Source organism: Chinchilla lanigera, unplaced genomic scaffold (assembly GCF_000276665.1).
Source record: "Chinchilla lanigera isolate Chin_1 unplaced genomic scaffold, ChiLan1.0 scaffold00086, whole genome shotgun sequence".
Taxonomy (NCBI): domain Eukaryota; kingdom Metazoa; phylum Chordata; class Mammalia; order Rodentia; family Chinchillidae; genus Chinchilla; species Chinchilla lanigera.
Genome location: NW_004955487.1, coordinates 1419064 through 1425881, shown reverse-complemented (window position 1 = coordinate 1425881; position 6818 = coordinate 1419064).

Below are 6818 nucleotides of genomic sequence, written 5' to 3'. Positions count from 1 at the left end.
GAGGAGAGGAGAGGAGAGGAGAGGAGAGGAGAGGAGAGAGTAGAGGAAAGGAGGGGATGGAAGGGTAGGGGAGCAGAAGGAAGGGAGAGAGAGAAGGGTGGGCTAGGGACAAAAATACACCCCTACAGGTCCCATCCCTAGTGAGACCTTTCACCCACAGGCTGTTCTGAAGAGACCTCACCACAGAACACATGAGATATTTGAGGGACATTTGGATCTTGGTCATAACAATGCATCTAGCTTTACAGAGGATTTAAATTCTTCAACCCCTTTTTATAAGCATGCAGCAAATCAGCAATGCTGTTATATTATTCTTCCTAAAGAACAGAGCATTTATTCTGATCATGCTTAGTTTTGACCATTTATTCAATCTATAATCTGATTTCCTGGATGCATTTAAAAAACAGAGAGATTTACCTTACAATTAATGTTTCACAGTCATTTAGCTATCAAGTTCCATTCTGGTCAATCAGATCTCTATGACCTCAGATTATTCTTCATTCAGTATCTGTTTTACACTTAAAATGTCCCAAACTCTCTCAAGCATAGGAGTAAACTGTATTGAAGACAAATCAATATAAACCACTCAAATAATGGTCATGTCCAAAATCTATGTTGTTGATGGATTCTTTCTTGCTCTTCTCTTCACATCCCAACTGGTCCACTTGGTTTTAATAGTAGCTTCTAAATGTCTCTTGGATGTATTACTTCTCTCCATTCCCACTTCTACATCTTTGATCTAGAGATTCATGAGGTTAGAGGGAATAGATCATCCTTGCTTCTGACACAAACTACAAAATTACTGGTCAGGCTCCAAGTCTGACCCACCGTCTGATACTGTCACCATAAGAAGTTTTGGGTCCACTCTTTGTTTACGTAACTCACTGGAGAGGTGCTCAGAATGAGCTGAAAATAGTTATTCTCAGAGTTATGGTTCAGGGTAGCGAAAGGGCCATTTTAAAGCAGCCACGGATGAAGTGCATGAGTGAAGCCCCGAAAGGTTCCAATCACAGACCAGCAAGTGATCCTGGCCCTGGATGAGACATGGAAGAATGACCTTCTCAGAGAAGACATGTGACAATGTGTGCAGAGAATTGCCAAGCAGGAAGCTCTGTGAGTTTTGTGTCGGTGGTGTTTTCTTGGCTCAGTGACATATATTCTTGTGAACTCCCATGAATGTGACCTCAGCCTTCAGCTCTTGCTGATTTTCCATTTCCCAAACCCTCATCCCAAATCATACCTTAGGTTCCCCAGGTGAGAGCCAAGACCTCCAGGCAGCACAAATTCTCCCTTCAAGGCGACATTCCAAAAGATCAGAGATGATATCCCCGGATCTGAAGACAAGTGTTTAAAACTTCTCTTTGGACAAAGTTAAAGTCTTTACCAACGAACTCCTAGCTTTTCTCCTAGAGTAGCACAGTGTTCTTTATCTGCTTCCCCTGATGCCAGTCTCCCCAGTCCATTCTCCACCCTGGTAATAAATAAGTATGTTAATAAACAAATGTGACTAGGTCATTCATCCATTAAAATCATACGAGGAATTCTTCATCGTCCTGAGAATTGGGTTTATACTCCTGGATGTAACCTTGAAGCTCTATGAGGGAGATAAGGAAACCAGAGTGCATGATTAAGATGGGAGAATTAGAAAGTATGATGTAGTTTATTTATTTTTGATAAAAAGTGTTATATAGATTGTTGCAGAGGTGTTTACCCCATCATAAAAATTTGGTCAGGAAATCCAGTTGTAGGAAGACTGGCATCAGATCAAAGTTGCATCAGTGGTGACTAGAATAAGGTTTTTCCTGGTTTTTGCTTGTTTTTGTTTATTTTACTTTTTGGTGTTTTGAGACAGGGTCACACTTTGTAATTCGGGCTGGGCTTGAATTCACTATGTGGTCCAGATTGGCCTTGAACTCACAGCAATCCCCCTACCGCAGTCTCCTGAGTGCTGGGATTACAGATATGGGCCATCACATCCAACAGGTAATTTTTTCTTGCCAAGAGCAAAATCAGAGCATGTGAAGCCACTTGGCAGTATAGTAATTAAATTCGCTGACATTTTAAAAAGGCAAAATGGAATTGTGCAGAAATTATTGGCTTAGGAATCAAACTTTTATTGACAGCTCTATGACTTTGGGCCCCTGATTGAAATTTTCTAACCTTGACTTTTTAGTTCTTTTAACAAATCTAGAAATTTTTATATAGATTTGCTGTAAAGACACAATGAACTATACCTTGCTTTAAATACATTATTGTACTGGGAATAGTCATAAGCTTTGGGAAAACAATAGTGAACAAGTCAGACCCAGTGCTTCTTCTTATAGGATTTATAGCCTCTTGTCTAAGTACTTGGAAGAGAGTGGGAATCAGAAAGTAAAATTTATTTATTGATCTTATTATCATAGATCTTCCAAATGAAGTCTTGCCACCGGGGATCAAACTTCCATTGACACCCGGGTCAACCTTCAGTTTACACGTGGCTACATTAAGGACCAGCATTTCTGGAGGACTCCAAAGGTAAAAGTTCCCTTTCAGATGTTTTGATTAGAAAGACACTGCCATAAAGAAGCAATTTTTTAAATCGTGTGTGATACGAGCACACACTGAGTCATCTAAAAAGGCAACAAGAAAGAAGCAGCATCCTCAGGAAATCACAACTGACTCAAATGGGCCATCCAAATTGGCTCCACCCTGACACAGAGGACCTGAGCCTTCTGTGAGTATAGAACAGGCAATGCATGCCTAGCAGGATTATTGTGGATTGCATTACTGGAGGTGCCTTTTCTATACATTTCTGCTTTTTCAATATTTTGCTTAAACTTGAGTCAGCATTACTTTTGTGCTAGTAAAGATAGCATAGACTTCTTTGTCAAAAGCAACAGTGACTACAGGATGCCTTAATGATAACAGCTTGGTTTTAAGGTAGCAAGCCAGTGAGACTTCTCATACACCATTTACTTTTCTGAAAGTGGTATTTGGCTATGTTTGAGTTTGGGACTGTGAATTAGATAGGAAGTTTATAGATGCTCCTGATCTGGCCCTGCTTTGGTGGCTACAAATGGAAAGAGTTAGATTTTTAAGGAGCAGGAGCATGACAGCATTGCCTTAGCAAGAGAAAGAAGAAATGTGTGGTGTTTTAAGAATAACAGGCTTCAGAGTCCAAAACTGGAACATGCTTTTCTGCTGTGCTTGGAATGACCTCCACATACTCCCTACTTAAATGAGGCTCATGTAAGATGATGCATGCATGTGCATGCCTTATGTCTGGAACATGACTGATATCTGATCAATATGAAGATGACTTTGACAAAATTGAGTGACAAGCATTCCTGGAAACTTGCCCTGCAGGTGGACATGACCCTTACAGAGAAATGCCTTTCAGGTCACATTGGAAAGGTAAGAACTCTGAATATATGTGCAACTCCAAGGATGACACTGTGTGACACATAAGAATTCTTGGGGACATTAAGAATAACAACAATCTTGTGGTCAGTTAAACACACTGGAAGGAGAAAATGTAGCTTTTACTTAGGAATAATTTGGGAGAGCCCAGGAAGAACCTATACAATGCTTGATTTTTGAGATCTTTGTGAAGAAATATCATTTACACCCAGATGGATGAAAACAGCCTTTCATTATACTGTTATGTCACTGAGTAACTATGTCCACTATGGTTGAATGCAACCAAAGGCTCTTCAGCCTCTGCACTTGGGACCCAGAGTCACTGTGGTCCAGAGTCCTGGCTCTTGTTTACCTTTATCAGTAGACACAAGCTATGGCTCACCCAAGGGTGTACCAGTCTCATACTTTCTAGGCAGAGTTTTTGTCTGTATTTTGGATGTAGGGAGAAAAGAAATAATGGCTTTTGAAATTGTACTGCTTCACAAGATGTTCAAGTGTTTGACAACCTGGAATAATGAGTCTGTGCTAAGCAGTTAAATCAGCCATACATATCTGCTGTTTGTTTCTTTTGCTATTTTTTCCTTCATTATTGTTTTCTATGATGTTCCAACTTTTTTAATGATGAAACATATTGTACTTAAGGAGAAACTTCTATCTCAGTTCAACAAACTCTTATAAGGGACTCATCTGTGCCAACCGTGGGATTTATCATCACTTGGATTGAATCCCTCTCCTCAAATAAATCACAGGCTATGAAGAAAGCAAATGTATAAACTAAGACACAATGCAAAGAGGTTGTTATAGAATAGCACCAGGTACAATTTCAGCACATCAGAGGGAGGGATGGAGTTTATACACATAGACAGAGAAGGTTACACAAACAGGGATATCCTGGATCAGTTTTAAGGAATATTTGTTTCTTTGGAAATAAATACATGGATCTGTGGAAACACAGTTTGACCCTGGAATTGCAGGTAGATCCTTATGACCTGATACAGAGTCCAAGAAAAGGCTCAGAGAGAGAACAAGATGGAAGGCTATGTCCCAGGCCACAAAGGAACTTAAAGATTAGCTAAAATGTGTTCTGTGCCATCTCATAGGACATGGAGAGACCTTAAAGACTTTACAGGGGTAGAATTAGGATCAGCTTGCTGCTTAAACAGACAGGAGACAGAGTAGACCCTCCTTTATCCAAGCATGGTGCATCTGAACTCTTAATAAAATTTGGAGCGAAAAATATTTTTTTAAACAGTACCTCTATACTGAACATGAACAATTGTTTTCTCAACATCACAGTATAGCAACAACTTATACAGCATTTGCTTGTCATATAAGTGACATACACGTGTAATATAAGTAACATACACATAGAAAATATATGACAGGGTGGATGTAGGTTGTATGTAAATGCTATGCAATTTTTATTTATTTATTTATTTATTTATTTTGGTACTGGTAATCAAACTCACGACCTTGGGCTTACCAGGCAGCCACTTGTGCCACTGAGCTACATCCCCGGCCCACTATGCAATTTTATATACACCAACCTTGAGAATCTGTGGATTTTGGTACCTGCTACAATTTACATCTAAACTGCTCCCCAAAAGTTTCATGTGATCGTGGGACACTGTGTTTATCAGTGAAGTCATCCATGGATGAGTTCATGGCTGAATGTGCAAGTGAAGGTGAGCCCTGGTTGGAAGTGATCACTGGGAAGGGTGGATTCTTGTCCCCAGCTCCTCCCTTCTCTGACTGCCACGGGTTGAGTAGCTTTCCTCTGCCAGGCCTTTCCACCATGCTTCTTTGCCTTGGAACCAGCTGACCAGGGACTGAACCCACTGGAAACTGAGCCAAATAAACCCCTCTTCCTGTAAATTGTGGGTACTGGGTATTATGTCCCAGGAAAAGAAATGACTAAGAGGGTATCAGCAGGACTTTCTGGAGTCAACAACCCACAAATAATGAGGGATGAATATATGCCCCCTGAGCTCCACAGGTGTCTTCTTCAATCTAAAATAATTCTTTTTATACTAACATCCACTCTCCATTTTGACATCTCTGAGTTAAATCAAAAGATATAGGAAAAAGCAGTCGAAGATGGAATCTTTTACCTTTCCACATGTTGGGGTTCTCACAAGGAACAAGGGAGAGGTTTCCCATCAACTTTACTTAATACACAGCTTCATCTCTGAACTATGCTGACAGCCCTGGTTCTCCTTGAGAACCTACTGCATCCAGCTCCTATCTCTGGTGTTGGGAGTAGGGCCTTCCCCCAGTGTCTGTGACCCACCTTTCCTGGTATGGGCTACAGCTAGTCTGGCTCCCTGCCATAGTTTTAGCAACCTGGCTGGTGTCGCAGTAATTTCAATAGATTCCCATATCTCAGACACCAGAGCAGTCTCTGGGTAGTGGGAACAGACCACAGTCAGCATTGCCAGGAATAGGACATTGAACTGGACACCCCACCTCTGAAAATTTTATCACAATGCTGTCCTAGAGGGCTGGGGATTTAGCTCAGCGGCAAAAGCGCCTGCCTGGCAAGCGCAAGGTCGTGAGTTCGGTTCCCGGTACCGGAGAAAAACCAAAAAAAAAAACAACAACAACAAAAAAATGCTGTCCTAGAGACAGCGATCTACAATTCCCGGCAGACACTGAAGTCTGAGAACACAAGAAAGTTGACAAGACAAATGGGGTTAATTCAAATAACGATGATAACAAAAACAAACAACTAACCAAGATGGAACAATTTAGTTCAGTATCTGAAATTCCCAAACATTGGCCCTCTCCCTACTTGGTAAGAATGTTCAAAGATATGAGATGTGGCTTTCACATCTCTAAAATGCCTCCCACTTAGGGAGAGAAGGCAGATTTATACACAAATCATTCATGCATTCCTTTATCTAACCATTCACTCACTTATCAATTATTTTTATGGCTGGAACCATAGTAGGCACTGGAATAAAAACATTGCACAAATCAGATCTCTTCCCAGTGGAAGTCAGAACACCCTTAACATCCAGAGAAGTCCTTTCCAACATCGATCTCATTCTCCATGAAAGTCTTTTGTTCTCAAGATCCCTGTTGATTCAGGGAGTTTATGATTCTAAGTAATCTTTTTATTCTTTGTTTTTTTCCAGATCCCAGAAAGCAAGCACTATCACATAGCACTGGCCTGACCTGTCACAGAGGATCAGCACCACTGACGAAGCTTGGAAAGTGCTCTGCTGAGCAGGGTACGCCATTCCTGAGAAACAGAAAGCCTTCAACACTTTCTTTCCTCCAGCTCATAGTATGTGTGGCCCGTTTTTTCTGTCTCTTTCTTGCTCCTCCAATTTCTACTCTTAAGGTCCTACCAGTTACATCTAAGTGTCTGATCCACCTAAGTCCTTACCAAAAGCATTCTCCACAAAACATGT